General features: G+C 49.7%; 1 long non-coding RNA gene and 1 pseudogene across 5 annotated transcripts; both read right to left on the reverse strand.

Annotated features, from left to right (window-relative positions):
* Window positions 1–210: 210 nt before the first annotated feature.
* Window positions 211–12,019, reverse strand: LOC129623248 (uncharacterized). 5 transcript variants are annotated; one of them, XR_008700429.1, is made up of 5 exons: window positions 7,923–8,312; window positions 7,439–7,637; window positions 5,744–5,894; window positions 4,547–4,728; window positions 211–527 (listed from the first exon to the last, which is right to left on the reverse strand). It is a non-coding gene; the product is annotated as an uncharacterized LOC129623248 (long non-coding RNA). The 5 variants fall into 5 exon arrangements; XR_008700430.1 differs by lacking the exons at window positions 7,439–7,637; window positions 7,923–8,312 and adding an exon at window positions 11,333–12,019; XR_008700428.1 differs by lacking the exon at window positions 7,923–8,312 and having other exon boundaries at window positions 7,439–7,895.
* A 3,877-nt stretch (window positions 12,020–15,896) lies between these two features.
* On the reverse strand, window positions 15,897–16,379 carry LOC129622471 (60S ribosomal protein L22-like; annotated as a pseudogene).
* Between the last annotated feature and the right edge of the window lie 1,376 nt (window positions 16,380–17,755).

Here is a 17,755-nt window from a genome sequence, read left to right on the forward strand (position 1 = left end):
CTGCAGTCATACGGGAATACATCCTAAGGAAAATTTCAGCCAGAGTGCAAAGATGTATATGCATACGGATAGCCTCTGGGTAATTATTGACAATAGTGAACCTAGAATAACAAAAATGATCATCAACGGGAGATGGATTAAATAAATTATGGTGAAGATGAATGGATAGTCATGCAGCTGTTTAAAGGATAAAAAAAAAATCTTCATTTATTGACTTGACCATGAAATTTAATTTTTTAAAATAGTGTTATTTATTTATTCAGTTTTGGCTGCGCTGAGTCTTTGTTGCTGCTCGGGCTTTTCTCTAGTTGCGGCGAGCAGGGGCTACTCTCTAATCATGGTGTGCAGACTTTCATTGAAGTGGCTTCTCTTGTTGAAGCTCCCAGGCACTAGAGTACAGGCTTAATAGTTGTGGATGCACAGGCTTAGGTGCTCCTCGGCATGTGAGATCTTCCCAGATCAGGGATCGAACCCACGTCTCCTGCATCAGCAGGCGGTTTCTTCACCACTGAGCCAATAGGGAAGCCCTGAAATTTAATTTTTAAAAAAGGATATAAAAAGGAAATATACTGCAAATCCATGTTTTAAAAACATAACCCTTGTAAATGAGCAGGGAGACCATAATTTCAGTCTCTGTATGGACTTAATGGCCCAAATTAATACAAAATAAATTGCATTATTTAATTACATCTCTAGAAGAACATTAAAAGAGCTCCAGAAAAATAACCACATCAGCCCATCTCCGAAGCCCCGTCTTCCAAGCCCAATTCTCTACACCCCGTCGCTTCTCCTGAGCCTTTAATGTGCTACAAACTGAACTCCGTACTGAACTCTAGTTCAGAAGGCTTTTCCCTACCCTGGACCTCATCCCATCTCACTGCATTCCTTTATTATGTAGATCAGCTTAGCTTTTCTCAGCAAGTGATCATTCTTCCTCTCTGTGGAAGAGTGAAGTGAAGAGAAACCAAACAGGCAAGTTTAGAATGTTCGTCAGTGGGCAGGGGTAGGAAGAAGAAGACACTCTGATGTTAATAATTATATCTCATGTAAAAACATGGATCTGCATGCATAGAAAATAGTGTGGGAAAAATACACAATAATGATATCACGGCTATCCGTGGGTAGTGGGATTAATAGGTGATTTTTTGCTCTTTATACTTTTTGTCTGAATTTCTTTTTATAGAGCATGCTCTAATTTTAAATTCAGAAACCTTTTTTTTTTAAAGAAGCCTTGTGCCATGGTACGTGTCTTTCTATTCTTTTTTTTTTTTTCTTCAAGATCCAGCAAAGGATAAAGAAAATTAAGACTCCCAATCCATCCTCAACACATGATGTCTCTTTTTCTGTTTAATTTTGGAACTTTTAAAAAGTAACCCTCCTTTCATATCAGGAGAAATATGAATAAAAGAACATTCCTTAGTAGGTTTATAAATGTTATCCATAATATGCTACCGTGCAGGTACATTTAAAATAAGGCAGCCTGGGGACTTCCCTGGCTGTCCAAAAGTTAAGACACCACCTTCTGATGCAGAGGGTGCAAGTTCGATCCCTGGTTGAAGAGCTAAGATCCCACAAGCCTCCTGGCCAAAAGACCAAAACGTAAAACAGAAGCAACATTATAACAAATTCAATAAAGATTTTAATAATGGTCCATGTCAAAAAACAAAGTATTGGAAAAAAAAAAATTAAAGCAGGCTGATGGGAATTCCCTTGTGGTATAGTGGTTAGAACTTGGTGCTTTCACTGACAAGGGCCCAGGTTCAATCCCCAGTCAGGGAACTAAGATCCTGCAAGCTGCATGGCATGGCAAATAAATAAAGCAAGCAGAGCCTGCCATGGAAGGACTGAGGTAGTCCTGAGAGTGAAGGTCAAGCTTGTCACAGCCTGGGGTTGGGGGCGGGGTGCCGGCCTCCCTCAGCAGCTACCCCTACCACCCACCCTTCTTCAAACAGAAGGTAACCCCTGTGGCCTAGCCACCATGTAGGTCCCAGAGCGGCTTGCGAGAGGCTCCAGAGGGCCTGAGTGACCTTGGCCTTTTGTCAAGCCAAGCAGGAACTCTCCCCTCTGCAGACTTGCTGTGTGAGAGCTCTGCTCTCTGAGCAGGGTAAAAACGACCTTACTGCCAGCTTCCCTTTTCCTGCTGGGTCCCTCCCTGGCTCCTCTGCCACCTCCCCTGGGTCCCCTCTGGGCAGCTTAATTTTTGTGTCTGGGCCAGGTGGGGAAAAAGCATTTGGCTCAGCCTGTTGTTTGTCAGGAGTCCAACATTACCAGGGGTCTTGCCTGGTTTCAAGTATTTCCCAGTGCCTTGCCTTGCTCTGTAGTCAAGTCTCTAGCCAGGATTTTTTGGCTCTGGGAAAGACTGAGTGCCTGTCGGAGCCTTCCTAGGCCTGTGTTTCATTTGCAGCTGCCTGGCTTTGACTGGGTGACGGTTCAGCCCTCCCCAGTCAGCCCATCCCCTTCTGCTTGGCCAGCAGAGGAGGCCCTTTGTGTCGTCATCCTGGGGCTTAGGAGGGAGGAGGCTCCTAGTTTCTGTCCCCAGCCTGGTGTCCGGGGTTTACAGCGGCTTTGGCCCAGGCTTGGGGGTGGCATGCCTTCCAAGAGCAAGCAGTTCCTGCCCGTCTGGCAAAGGGAAGAGTGCCAACCCCAAACAGCCCCGGCCCCTCACTGTTTTCTAAGTCAGACTGGGACCTATTCAGCACCTGGCACTCTCCCGCTAGAAATTTCCAGCTGTTCTGATCTTTCACACAGAACTTGGCAAGGCTGAAGAGGTCTAGAAGCAAATGAATTTCAGGAAGCCTGCAGAACACCAGGCCTGGGCTGGGGGGCACTCTCCCCCTCCCTGCTTTTGGACTCCCTCTCAGGATCCCTAAAATGCCACATCCTGCCTTTGGATTCACCTGGGGCAGAGGACCTGATGGGGTGTCAGACCCTGGAGTCCAACTGCCAGGGAAGAGAGAGCCCAGCCGTGTAGTATGTGACCCTGAGCCCCAGGCAAGGTGCCTGAAGGCTGCCAGTCCAGTGCGGGGGGAAAGGGTGTGAGTCAAGGTTGCAGGTTCCAGAACCTATTTGGGAGCCTGTTTGGGACCTGGCATAGACGCGAAGATTCAAGGGACCCAGAAGTGTCCTCATCACCATACGCGACCCAGACCCTGCTCGGGCGTAGGAAGGCTGTGAATGTTAAAATTATGCATCCTTGACAAAGATCTCTTCTCTTCTGTTTCTTTCAGACTACAGTGTATTTCCTGAGCTCTCCTTTGCTTTTCTTAAGGTACGGGGAACTGTAGTGCATACAGATAAATACTCAAGTATTTGTAGCCTACGGCAGCAAACTGTGGGGAGAGTGTAGTTGTAACCATTGGAGGAGGAAAAAGGTATTGTTGGTCAGTTTCTTCTTTCTACTTTTTCCACTCTAGTAAGTGCCCTGGAGATAAACTAGGTAGTTGGAAGGGTGCCCTGCCTGTGCTCACCCTTCCAGCCCAGCATGTATTTCCTGCTCCCTTCCTCCGGGGTTGGTGGGGGGGTCCCCATCAGCCCACCTCTGCCTTGGGAGTGAGGAGCTGCCCGGACTGAGGTGTTCAGGAAAGTTGTCAGGCTCTTCCCCTTGAACCTAGGGAATTCCCAGGATGGTGGGCGGTGGGACCCGGATGGTGGGGAGGAGAAGCTGTAGACAGGGCCAGTGATGACTGGTCCTAGTGACTTGGGTTTGGCCTGGCCTCTGGCTAATGCCAGGCAGCACAGGGGTAAAGAATACGCCTTCCAATGCGGGAGACTTAAGAGATGTGGGTTTGATCCCTGGGTGGGGAAGATCCCCTGAAGAAGGAAATGGCAACCCACTCCAGTATTCTTGCCTGGAAAATTCCATGGACAAGGATCTTGGCGAGCTACAGTCCATGGGGTCGCAGAGTCGGCTTGACAGAGCGACTGAGCACACGCACACACTGGCTAATTCGGGAGGACTTGCGCAGCCTTTGCCGGCTTGGGCCCTCACAAGCCCCACTCGAGGTGTACAGGGTCTGCTCTCAACCACAGACGATTCCGCGACTGTCCAAGGTCTCTCAGCCTGTCAAGCGCCCCAGAACTCAAGTGCCCTGGCTCCCCGGGCTGGGGATAGTTCCCGCCTTGGCCCTCTCGGTGCCCGGTCTGCACCCATCGCCCAGTCCCCTGGCACAGCCTCGGGGCAGGGCGCGGGCGTGTCTGGGCTGGGCCTGGCCGACGGCGGCTCACGCAGGGCACGGAGAGCAGGAGCAGGAGCTGGAGGCCGCCTCTTAACCGGTGCCCCAGCCCGGCCGGGTGGCGCCGGGAGGGCCCCCGCGGCTCCCGGCGGAGGCTCGGGCCACGGCCATTGGCCGCCGAGCCCTGGGTCGGGCGGGGGAGCGGGCCCAGGCGTCGGGTTACTCAGACCGAGCGGCTGCGGGGCAGGGGGGGAGGGGCGGCCGCAGCAGCTGGCCCGGGAGTGGGTGGGGGCGGGGGCCGCGGGCAGAAGGACGCCCCCCTCCCTCCAACCCCCGGACGGGCCCCTTTCTTGGCCTTAAAGGGAAACTATTACCGTATTTGCATCCAACTCCAGCAGCAAACAGTTGTGAAGGCCCATTGCGTGTCAGGTGCTGTGCTGGACTGGAGCGCGCGTGCAAAATGGCCTAGACGGGGTTCTGCCCAAACTTGCCTCTATAAGAAATCCACACGGAAGAAGAACGCTGAGGACACCAGGAAGCAGGGGACCAGGCCCAACTGCGAAACGTGAGAAACCAGAGTTATAGGGGTTCCTTGAAAAGGAAGCCTCCCCTCCAGGCCAGGGTAACCTGGGAAGCTTTCCTCAAGGGGCCAGGTGAGGCTGCCCTTATCCATCACGCACCCGGGCGGGGGGGCGCGGGGAGGGGGGGGCCGGGGCGGGGCGGAGCGCAGCAGACACTGATGAATGCCCCCTCCCCCTGTAACCCTCACCCAGCCCTCTCTGCCTTCTCATGCAATCTCCTGCAAGCCTGGGACCCTCTCTTTCTTCCTCCTGAAGACTGTCTCACCTCTGAGGACCCTGCTGCTCCACAGCCCTGTCCAACAGAGGCTTCTTTCTCCATAGGCCACGCTTCCAGGCCTGGAGATGTCTCCTCACTCACCATTGATACTTCCCAATCTCGTTCTTATTCCTCCTTCAAAAACCCAAATCCTTTGGAATACATGTCAACAGAGCTTGCTATCCACCGCTTCTAGTTAGTGTCACCTTATTATCTTTCTGCCCACTTCCTCCATTCCTTGACGATTTCAGCACTGGGCTCTTTCTCCTCCACTGTCACCATTCTTGGTGATCTCAACATGCCCCACAGCTTTGGCATGCCCCAAAGCTGATGACCTGCCCCACAACCCAGCCCCTAACTCTCCTGACTACCTTAGTCCTAATGATACATCTCCTGCCCCACCCTGGTCTCCTGATCATACCCTAGACCTGGAACCATGAATGTCAACGTGCATGTGTGTTCAGTCGTGTCTGACTATTTGTGACCCCATGGACTGTAGCCCACCAGACTCCTCTGTCCATGGGATTCTCCAGGCATAAATACTGCCGTGGGTTGCCCTTCTTCAGGGGATCTTCCTGACCCAGGGATTGAACCCAGGTCTCCTGCATTGCAGGAGGATTCTTTACTACTGAGCCACTGGGGACCATCTCTTAAATCTCAGATTCAAAGATCCTACTACCTGCCAGCCTGCCAGCTCTTTCACTCCAGTCCTTCTACTCCACCATCTTTCCCACCTGAGACGTCCAGTCCATCGCTGTACTGTTTTTTCACTATTTATCTTCCCTCAGGTTTTATCAGCCAGCTGAGGTTCTATGATCTGGCCTGGGAAATCTTCCTTGCAAACACTCTGAACTTCTTACAGCAGTCTCTCTCCATTGCATTCACCTGGTGAAAACCCAGCTGTGGTTAAAGCAAACTGCTTACTTCATACCTGCAACAGAGAAGCTGCACACTGCTGAAGAAACTACCCAGCTACTCTGAACGGGCTCACATCACATTTATGGCTGTAAATTTCTGATGGGTATTTGACAATCCTACCACCATTAGAAAAATTCCTTTTCCCTCTTCTTGATGCAACAATTTCACACTTTCTCCTCTTCTGCATACTGTCAACACCCCTTCCTCTTTCGCTCTCAATCTGGCCTCTGACTATCCTTCATAGAGAAAATAGGTACAAACAGACCAACCGCCTGCACTTCCTCCCACCAAAGCCACCAGAATGTCCCCAGCTCTGGGTTCCCTCCGCCCATCTGTGGCCAACCCCTCCATCTGTGCCCTGGGCCCCTTCCCCTTTCACCAGCACACATCTTCCCTTCCTTTCAGCTATAGGGTCAGCCAAAAAGTTTCCATACCAAAAAGATGGTATGGAAAAACCCAAAGGAACTTTTTGGTCAACCCAATATTTCTTCCTCTCTAGTCTAACCTTCCCATTGCAGTCGAACAGGACTTAATATCCCTCAATTTAAAAACATATTAGTCTTAGCCCAATTTCCTGCTGCACCATTTTCCTGCTCCTCTGCAGAGCAAATATTCCTGGCAGAGTTGTCTACACAACTCACACTTCTCTTCCTCGCCTCCCTCTCACCTCCACCCATCCCAGTCAGGCCTTTCTCTTGCCATTCCCTTGTCATAGCTCTTATGAGGACACCAGTGACTGACATCTTGGCTAAATTAGTGGCCAGTTCACGTCCCCATTTCATCTGGTCTCCCAGTGGTACTGAACATCTTTGACTACTCTGTGGTAGATTGAATTATTGGTCCTAATTCCTGTCACTCCTCCCTGTGTTCTTATCCTATGTAACTTCGCTGCCCCTTTTTGCACTAGAGGTAGAATATATGTTCTTGCCCCTTGACTTTTGAACATCACTATATGACCCATTTTGGCTAACAGAATGAGAGAGGAAGTGACATGGTGCAGTTCCAAGCCTAGGCCTTAGGAGTCATTTCCATCTGCCTATCTGTGCCAACGTCATCACCAGGGGATAACCTGCCATAGCTGCCCTGCCCGTACAAGGATGATGAGGGACATGTATCCAGAGCAGACTTAGACCCAGCCAAGGTCAGCCTCACCTGGCTGACCTCCAGCTGACTCCAGATGTGTGCATAAAATAGCACGTGGCTCAGTGGTAAAGAATCCACCTGCCAGTGCAGGAGACATGGGTTCGATCTGTGGCCTGGGAAGATCCTACATGCTGTGGAGCAACTAAGCCCATGTGCCTCAACTACTGAGCCCATGCTCTAGAGCCTGGGAGCCGTACCACTGAAACCCGCGTGCCCTGGAGCCCATGCTTCACAAGAGAACCCCGCACACTGCAACTAGAGAAAAGCCCGTGAAGCACCGAAGACCCAGCGCAGCCAGAATAAATAAATAAAATTATTAAAAATATTTACTGTTATATGCCATAGAGATTTTTGTGATTGTTTGTTACCTAGCAACAGCTGACTGATATATCCCTCTTCTTGAAACACTTGCTTTGCTCAGCTTCCTTAGAATCACCATCTTCTGGTTTTCTTCCAACTTCACAGGCCATTTGTCTCAGTCTCGCTTGCTTGCTCTTCCTCTACCAGATCTCTAAATGTTGGAGTGGCTTCAGTCTCATTCCTCTCACTTCTAGCTTTACATTTTCTCTAAATGGAATGATCCAGACCCACGGTTTTGAATACTATCCATATGCTAGATGTCAAATTTAAACCTAAAGGAGAGATGCCCCTGAATTCCAGACTCAAACCTGTCCACACATATCCCCCTGACACCTGATAGGTACTGGCATGGCCAAAACAGAACTGCTGATATTCTCCGACCCCCCCACTCCTCCGCCCAACATGGGCAATCTGTCCATCCAGTTATCCTAAAAATGAAAGAGTCATCCTTGTGATAGCTTCAGAGATCTCACCATCTCCATAGCCACTAACCTGCCATTACCTGCTCCTTGCCAGGACATCTGCAACCACATCTTTATTGTTCTCCTCTGCTTCTAGTCCCTGCTCTGCCAAGCAGCCAGAGCCATCTTTCTAAAGAGTAAGTGGAATCTTTTCTCCTGGCTTAAAATCCTCCAAAGATTTCCCACTGCAACCAAAATAAAATCCACACTGCTTATTTTGACCCATGAGGATATGATGGTCTAGTCTTTGCCTATATTTCAAGAGCCTTCGAAATCTCCTTGTTCACATTGCTCCAGTGACAATGGCCTTCAAAGGTATCTCCTGAACTTAATGGAGTGCATTCCTGCCTCAGGGCTTTTGCATCACTATCCCTTCTGCTTGGAGTTCTTCCTGCTCAGAAGGTCTTAAAGAGGCCTTTCCTGGCTAAATAAAGCAGCACTAACTAACCCCACCCCCATCCCTACTCTATTCCATTGATTAGCTACTTATCAACATGTGAAACTGTCTGGCTTTATTCTCTTCCATTAAGGCAAAAAATCTTTAAGGGCAGGCATCTGTCTTGGTCTCTGATATATTTCCAGGGCCAGAACATGCCTTGCACATGGTGGGGTGGGGGTAGGGGCGGGTGGCTCTCTGTAAATGTATATTGACTGACTGCAGCCAGAACTGAATGGAGAAGGAAGTAACCAGCTAGATGGCCAGGAAGGCAACTGCAGGGCCTAAGATAGGGAGGCTGGAGAAGCCAAGATATACCAAGGGGGCAGTGAGAGGGCAGGCTGGCTACAGGGGAGGAAGCAGATGGGGGGTGGGAGGAGAAAAGTCAGCATGGTGAGAGGCCTTGAATGCCTCCCTCCAAGTCCTTTGAGTTAGTGGGTGCTACCGATGATTATGACTCAAGGACATGATAGGTTTGAAGCAATGATTTCAAATGATTAATATGCTTGAAGGGTTTACGTGTCTGAGTATCCTTAACTAAGCATTGTGTGTCCCATGGGAGGACAGTTTTAGAAGCCAAAACATCTAGAAGAATCTGGGAGCCCAGGGGAGTGGGAGATCTGTCCCCTTGGATTGAGATGCAAGAAAAACCCATTATCCAACCTTTCAGGGACCAAAATTGAGTTTCTAGTTTTGGAAGATCTCCCTGAGTAATTAAAGGTTTGCTGAGCTACACAGCAGGCACTCAACCACATGTGTTAACGAGCTGGTGCCCCGTGCCTTAGGCTTCCTTACACCTTCGCCGAAAACGCACACACATACGACCAAATTGCTTTTTTTCACCCTGTGATTGAACACAGCTTCACCAGACCCTCCACCCCACGGATACACCCTAGATCCAGCCCCTTGCCTTCCCAGCCCCCTCCACCCAATTCCATTGTCAGAGCGGAACAAAAGGCCCAAGGCATCCTGGGTTAAAGGATTTTAACTCTGCCAGCCCCAGGAGGCTCCAACAAGAAGCAGTTTCCTGCAGGAGAAAAGTGACTGAGAAATCTCCCCAGGGGACAGGGGATTTTTTTTTTTTTTTTTTCTGGTCTGAAAAACAGAATCTAGCTGTCAATCAGACACCTTCCCCGCTCGCCGCCGCCGCCGCCCCGGCCCCCACTCCAGGATTAGGAGCTTTCTCTCCTAGACATCTTCCCTCAGCCAAACGTATCTTCAAGTCTCTTGCCTAGGACTTGTATTTGTGGCCGTCAGGCTCCCACCCAAACCGGCGGGGCCATCCCCGCCACCCCCATCAGACAGGACTCTCCCTCTGCGCCCCCTCCTCGTCTTCCTACCGCTGCTTCCCCGCCTTCACCCTTGCGGGTACAGCTGCCCCGTGCGCGATGGTCATCCACACCCCCGTGCCCCCCGGCCATCCCCATCCCCGCCTGCGAGCCTCCGCTCCCTGGGCGCCGCCGGGCGGGAAGCCGGGGCCCGCCGCCTGCTCCGGACCCCGGCTGGCTCCTCCACGGTCCCGCGCGGCACCCTCTTCGGCCACCAGCTTCTGAACTTGGCCGGAAACGAACCGGTCCTCCGGAGCGGAAAGCTGCGGGCTGGTGGGTTGCTGGCGAGAGTATTTACAGGGCCGAGGTTCGGTGGGTTTGTGTCCACGTGCCTCTGCCCTGACCGGTGAGCAGCGTCCGGAGAGCGCCTGCTGGCTGCTCTGCCCTGGTCCCAGAGGCTTCTGGAACAAAACTGCATTTCATGTAAAACCCCTTATACTTATTCTGGAACTAAAGTATACGTTTTTGTTGTTGTTGTTGTTCTTGAGTTTTTCACGTAGAAGAGATACCGGGTAAACTGGAAACATGTTCGGGAAAGGAGTGAGCAATCAATGCTGGCATTTAAACAACACAAAATTGCCCTCGCCAGGCCACACGCCCAGGCGGCCGCGGCGCTCCCGGCGGCAGAGCAGCGCCCTCTGGCGGCCGCGCGGTTGGCGGGGGGCGTGGGGGCGGGGATCGGCTGCCCCCACCCCCAGGCTCCGGAGCCGGGCGGAGGAGAGCGGCTTCCCCAAGTCTGGGAAACACTGGGGCAACTTGGCAGGAAGGGAATTCAAGGTGGGCGTCGCAAGGGTGCTGGGAAATGCTTTTTGTGGTTTCAGGCTCTGGCCCAGGCCCAGAGCCCCGGGAAGGGTCCAACTTAAAAGAAAAACTCTTGTCCCATTCTCAAAGTCCGCTTGAAATTGTATGGATACAGCACGATCCCTTACCTGAAAGCTTTGATTCATTTTAAAATCCTCAAGGCGTTCGAGAAGGGTGATTTTGAAAACGTGGGCAAGTGAAATCACCAATATCATCACCAAAAAGCGTGATTACACCATAATATGTAGACTTTACATGCTGGTGATATTTACTAAGTATCATTAAATCCTTTTTCCCCTGCTTTAATCCCAAGGGCATCCTTTTGTAGTCTGAACAGCAGTGTTATTTTAGCCCCCCACCCCAGTGGCCATTCCCTCTATTTCAATTTGCCCCAAGTTTTCTTGTTCCTTGTATGAATATATACTAAATGTTTCTCCCCTTTTCCTGCTTTTCCTTATTCTTACATCTGCTGCTTGTGGTTAGGCTCACACAGTTTATTGTCTGGATCAGAGCTACTTTGTGGGAACAGCCGGAGCTTGGCATTGGTGGTGCCCAGAATCCCAGGTTCACAGACTGTCTTGGGTTCTCTCTGCTCTACAGCAACACCAGCACGTCTGCCAAGAGGTGGCCACCTCACACTGACTGCAGACACACCCACCCCCCTTCACCCCCGCACACATACACACACAGGAGCAGACTACTGCTTCAGCTTCCTGTCTCTCTGGAGTTTCTCTCCGGAGAGTTTGGCCCCTCCCCCACCCGATGGAAGCCAGAAGAGGTGAGGGTGCTGGGTTTCTGAGGAGCCAGGCAGGTGCTCCCCTGCCCCGCTCCCTTTCCTGTGAACCTCTTTTCCCTGCCTGAGGGGTTTCCACTTACCCATACTGTCTGGTGGGAATTCCTCCAACTTCATAGCTTCCTTCTCTTTGGGGTATTTTCTGCTGTATCTGTTGCTACACACAAGCCACCCAGTGGTTGAAAACAAGAAACGTGTACTTATTAGCTCCTGCCTCTGTGGGTCAGTGGGGGCAGTGTCCAGCCTGGCTCTGTTGGGCCCGGGCCTGTGTCTGTGGTGAGCTGGCAGGTCGCTGGATGGCGTAGGACAGCCTCATACGCTCATCAGCTGGTTAGCAGGCTGTCCGCTGTGGTGAAAGGGTGACAGGGTGACGGGCCAAGTACCTCTCACCCAGCAGGGGAGCCTACCCCAGGCTTCTTGCTGTAGTGGCGAGATTCCACAGACGGGGAGAGCAGAAGCCACGAGGCTTCTGGAGGCCTGGGCTGGGAACCGGCCCGTCTCCTGTGGCCACATTCTCTTGGTCAAAGTGAGTTGGGAGGCCAGGCCTAACTCGAGAAGTGGGAAACGGACTTCAGCTCTTGGTGGAGGGAGTGCAAAGTATTGTCGTCATTTTTGCACACACTGGCCCTCTTCTTCCCTGGGCACACTACCCGTAAGTAAACACGTCAAGATACTAAATCCCTTCTCCGCCCCCAGGACATTCAACAGAGCACAGCTGAAGCACACAAGCCAGCCGTCAACGTGCCTGGGTTCAGATCTTGGCTCCACATTTATCAGAGGCTGACCCGAGAAAGTTGCCTTACCTCGGTTTCCTAATCCGTAAAAGTGGGAGTTGTTGTAAATATTAAATAAGTTAATCCACATTAAGTACTTACACGGTGTCTGGCACACGGTAAGTGTCCAATAAATATCAGTTATCGTGCCATGAGGGGACGGCTGGCTGCCCACCAGGACTGCTGAGGCCACCGGCGCCGTCTTCCGCAGCTGCCCCAAAGCCCCTCCCAACATGACTGACACCAGGGGGGCCCCCAGCTGCCAGCTCTGCTGACGACACCTGGTGTTTTCAGGGCTCCACTGAGGTGCCGGGGAAACGGCCCGGTCCGTTTTTACCAGCTCCTTCAGTGAAGCCTGTCTCTCTAGAGCTGTTACAAAAAGGGCTCTGAAGTCAGACAGAGCTGCGGTTTGCTTCCAGCGCCTCTTCCTGAGGCATTTAGCAAGCTGATTCATCTCTCTGAGTTTCAGTTTCTTCGTCTGTAAAATGGAAACAGCACTGCCTCCTACAGAGCATGCAGGGCATGATACGAAGAACGGAAGAGCCTATGCTCACAAAGATGCTGGCACTCCAGGACACAGAAGCGTGTTGTCCTTGAAACTGCCCCTCTTGTAGGTGCTGAGAAGTTGCCACGGGTGAATCCTTTTTCCCAGAAATATCCTCAGTCACTCCTTGCACCCTCCCCCACTCAGTGCATGGAGATGGGCCAGGAACCTGGGGAGCAGGCCGAGCTCTCCCCAAAGCTGCTGGTTTAGCATCAGGTCCCTCCTCTCCACTTCCTGAGGCCTGACCCATGTCCCACTTTCTCTAACACCTAGCCGACAACTCTGCATGGTCTGATGAAAGAAAAGGGCTTCCCTGACGGCTCAGATGGTAAAGAATCTGCCCGCAAAGCACAAGACCTGGGTTCGATCCCTGGGTCAGGGAGATCCCCTGGAGCAGGGAATGACTACCCACTCCAGTATTCTTGCCTAGAGAATTCCATGGACAGAGAAGCCTGGCAGGCTATAGTCCATGCGGTCTCAAAGAAAAGAAAGAAAGATGACATGGAGGAGGATGTAGGAGAGGAACGACTTTGCCCTCTACTCTCCTAGGTTCAACAGCTGGGTCTATGAGATCAATTTACAACAAGCAGATTAACAAGAGGAAGTGAAAGTTGCTCAGTCCTGTCTGACTTTTTGTGACCCCAAGGACTATAGCCTGCCAGGCTGCTCTGTCCATGGAATTCTCCAGGCCAGAATACTGGAGTGAGTAGGCATTCCCTTTTCCGGGGGGATCATCCCAAGCCAGGGATCTAACCCAGGTCTCCTGCACTCCAGACGAATTCTTGCAATGAATTGCAGGGAAGCCCAACAAGAGGAACGGTATACACATTTCTTGACTTGTAACATGACATCAACAGGGATATCACGGGAAAAAAGAAAACCTAGAAAGGAGATGAGATTTGAGAGTTTATCTACCTTCTTAATAGGGAAGGGGCAATTTAGGAGAAAGGTGGATGGGCCTTTGAAGAATAGATGGGAGATGTGATAGTTTCTGACAATGTTTGTCTCAGTGTGGGGTGGACTTCCAGTGTCCTCTCCTGTGACCATTTTCCCTGGTTGGTGAAACTCCCCGGGAAGGGATTTATGACAGTTAAGTTCCTTCTGGAGGGTCTGTCTTAGGCAGATAAAGGGGAGGAAAGCTTCTCCCTGCCTTTGCTGTTTTTTAAGTGCCTTCAGCTCAAGATAATCAGAATAACAAAGTGGCATCTTTGAATTTCACTTCGAGGGCTTTTGACAGTTTTTCTTTTCCTTGGATGAAACTAAGGTGTTCAACATGCTGATTTGATACTTACATATTACAAAACCATTACCATCAGAGCATTAGTTAATATTTCCATCATATCTTATAATTAGCATTTCTTTTTTTGTGTGTGGTGATGGGACTAAAATATCCTCTACAGAGCTGGAGAAGGTGGGAGTGGGGCCCCTGGTATGAAGAAAGCTGAGTTCATAAATCTGTCCCCCCATTTTTCCTGCCTATTGCACCTTTAGCCTGGCTCTTTGGAAAGATGGATGTGTATACATACAGACATAGGCGCAGAGTAGAAGGATGGTCGTCCAGTGTGGTGAAGGGAGCCGGTGGTGCTTGGAGCCCGGGTGGAGTTTGAGAAGACTAGGATCTTCTTGGAATGCACCTTTCTGGGATTGGGGGGAGGGAGGGGAGACTGTCACCTTCAAATCAAATGATTTATAAAATCTGGATTATAAATTTCCATTCCCAAGAAGGGATCTGATTGTTCAAAGGATAAGGGAAGTAAGGCAAAGGTTGTGCTGATTGTGAGTTGGGCCCTAAAATCTCTTTCTGACACTCAGACAGTAACACACAGGCTGCAAAAGCCCTCGAGACAAAGGCTGGTCCGGGGCCACTTACAGCAGTGTGAACTGAGTTGCTTGTTCAGATCTTGTTCCGGGGCCCATCCCAGGTCTACCTAATCTCCAGTTACTGGACTCTCTAGGGATTAAGCTGGGGAACTCCCTTGTGGTCCAGTGGCTAAGACTCTGCCGCACTCCCAATGCAGGGCGCCCAGGTTCAATCCCTGGTCAGGGAACTGGATCCCACATGCTGCAACTAAGACCCAGCAGAGCTAAAGTGAAGTTGCTCAGTCATGTCTGATTCTTTGCAACCCCATGGACTATAGGACATGAGGTTCCTAAATAAATGAATAAATGCCCCAAGTGATCCCAAGGTGCCTAAGGACGGAGGGCTCTGTAGGATAGGTAGATGGCGATAGAGGAGGCAGCGGCTCCCAAACCTGGCAGCTCAGGAGTGCAACTGGAGCTTTAAGAGCTAGCCTCCGCCCTGGACTACGTGAGGTGGGCCCAGGAATCACTATTCCTTTGCCATTCCTCCGATGATTATGGTTGTCACCCTGGTTAGGTGTCCCTGGAGGGAATTAACTGAAAGGAGCTTTCCTTATCTGTTACTTGATTCTGGAAGTCTCCCCACATAGCTTCTTCAATGAGACTGGGGCATTCCCCCTGGGGCAGGCCCAGGGCCTGGAGATGTTGGGGCTGCTGTGGTGATGTGCCCCCCTCCCCCAGCTTTATCGAGATATAAATGACATATAGCACTGGAAGTTTAAGGTGTTCCACATGCTGATTCGATACTTACATATTACAAAACCATTACCATCAGAGCTTTAGTTAATATTTCCATCATATCTCATAATTAGCATTTCTTTTTTTGTGGTGAGACGGTTTAGGATCTACTCTCTTAGCAACTTTCAAGTATACAATATGGTATTATTAACTGTAATCTATACATAAGGCTATTGCTATACATTAGATTCCCCAGAACTTATTCATCTTATAACTGGAAGTTTGTCACCTTGGATCAACATCACCCCATCTCCCTGCCACCTTCCAACCCCAGCCCCTGGAAATTACAATTTCACCCTCTGTTTCTAGACATTTGGCTTTTTTAGATTCTACGGCTTTAAGTAATAGCATCTGGTATTTGTCTTTCTCTGTCTAATGCCCTCAAGGTCCATCCACGTTGTTGCAAATGGCTGCATAGTATTCCATTGTCTATATGTGCTGCGTTATTCGTTTGTCTGTTGAGAAATACATGGGCTGTTTCCATATCGTGGCTGTTGTGAGCAAGGCCATAATGAACACGGGAATGCAGGCATTTCTTCAAGATCCTATTTTCATATTCTTTGGATATATATTCAGGATTGTTGGATCATATGGTAGTTTTATTTTTAATTTTTTAAGGAGCGTCCATACTGTCTTCCATAGTGGCTACACCAATCTGCATTCCCACCCACAATGCACAAGGGTTTCCTTTTTGATTTAAATACTTACACAAAATATTCTAGAAACTGAGTTTTAATTCTCATCTTCCTCCTCATCTTCATCTAGAGTAATCTGGAAGTAACACAAATCGTAACTTTCTTTGCTGTTAGCAACTGTGTGTAACCAATCACTTAGATTATTCTTCAAATATTTTTTGGTAAAGAATTCCACGGACAGAAGAGCCTGGCGGATGCAAAGAGTCAGACACGACTGACAGACCAACACTTTCACTTTTAAGATATTTCAAATACCTTTTGGAAAAAAGTCACCTCATAAGTCACAGTGATCTTGCTTTTGTGTCTTTTGATTGATATGATTGCTGCCCAGATTCCCAGCTTTTCCATTCACTTTGATTCTCTCCTGAAGAAACTGCTCAAAATTGGCGGCATCTATGATTCCACTTCTGCAGGAGGGGTACAGTTCAGAGTAAACTGCAGGATGTGCTTTTTTTTTTTTTTTTTTTTTTTTTGCACCCCCCCACTCCCCGCCCCCAACAAGCTTTTTTACAGGCACCATGATGGCAGCGGAGGCAGAAGTGGAGGTGGATGAACTAGGCAGGCACAGAAGCCCACAGCCATCTCTTATCTTTTGACTGTAGAGATTCTAACAAGTGTGAGGTGAGTGGGACCAAAAATATTTGAAATATTTTTGGATTGATAAGAACCCCCAAATGGGTTCAGAGTTAGCAGAGTATCTGAATCAGGAAAACGATCAATTTTCTCATATGCTTTTGACCTCACAGAGGGGGTCTGGCCACCATTCTGCCCCCTGCAACTGAGAACAGCAGACAGTGACTAACCAGCTGCAACAGACTCCTCACTCTCACATGACACACTAGTGTCTACACTGGCTAAGACTCTGCTTTCTGGTACCACAGGCCACGTCCTTCCAGTGGTCAATGTTAAGGCAACCTGGCCGTTAGCCGTCAGCCTGCACCTAAGACAACGTTTCTTTTACAAAAAGCCTCCCAATTCTTATCCAAAAATTACACTGTAGTTAATTTATACTTAATATCAAAATGGGAGGTCTGCAAAATGAAAACTTTTCACAGTAAGATGTTATTTGCCCTTTTCACTCTCATTTTCTCATGAATGTATGAAGCTATGTGCTTTGGGAAAACTCAGTCTGCTAGTGAGTCCAGAAGCAGATAAGAGACACCATCTGTCTTTTATTAAGCTAAACATTTTTTAAAATTGCAGGAATGTAAAATGGTGCCATACTTCTCACTTTTTTGTGTGTGAAAATACAGGTGTTTCTTAAAAATATATGTTAAGGTAGTGGATTTATTATTGCAATTTAAAGTAAATACTTTTAAAATTTCAGTTTAATTTCTAATATAGTATACAGAACACTCTGAGCTTCTCAGTAATGTTAAGAGCATAAAGGGGTCCTGAGATTAAGAAGTTTGAGACCCAGTTTTATTTCTTGCCCAAATCGTAGATTGTCTCCCCCTAAGTTTTCAAGTGTACAAGCTCCGCCAGCTGTTGGGTTCCACTGCGGTGAAGATCTGATATCTCATCCAGGGGCCTCAAAGCTCTTCACAGCCTGAGCAACCCCATGCCTCGTGCCCCCTTCCAGGGTGGGACGAGGGAACTCACGTGCAGTTGAGGGAGTAAGGGAATGAAAACACAGTCACCGCCTTCACGGGATTCTGATTTTGTGGGAGATACAGACGGATAAGCAGCTGCCCGGGAGATACCTGCCACTGCTGTTCACCAGTAACATCCTAGGGTGAAAGCAGGTAGGTACTGCGCCAACCCCGCCTCCGGCGGCTTTGCGTCTCCCAGCTCCAGATTCGATTCCGAGATCCCAGGACCGGCGGCGCCCCCTGGTGGCCGTGCCTCGTCTGCTCAGCCTTTTCCCTCTGGAGCTGCAGGAGCCCACTTTGGGTA

Source organism: Bubalus kerabau, chromosome 11, assembly GCF_029407905.1.
Source record: "Bubalus kerabau isolate K-KA32 ecotype Philippines breed swamp buffalo chromosome 11, PCC_UOA_SB_1v2, whole genome shotgun sequence".
Lineage (NCBI taxonomy): Eukaryota > Metazoa > Chordata > Mammalia > Artiodactyla > Bovidae > Bubalus > Bubalus kerabau.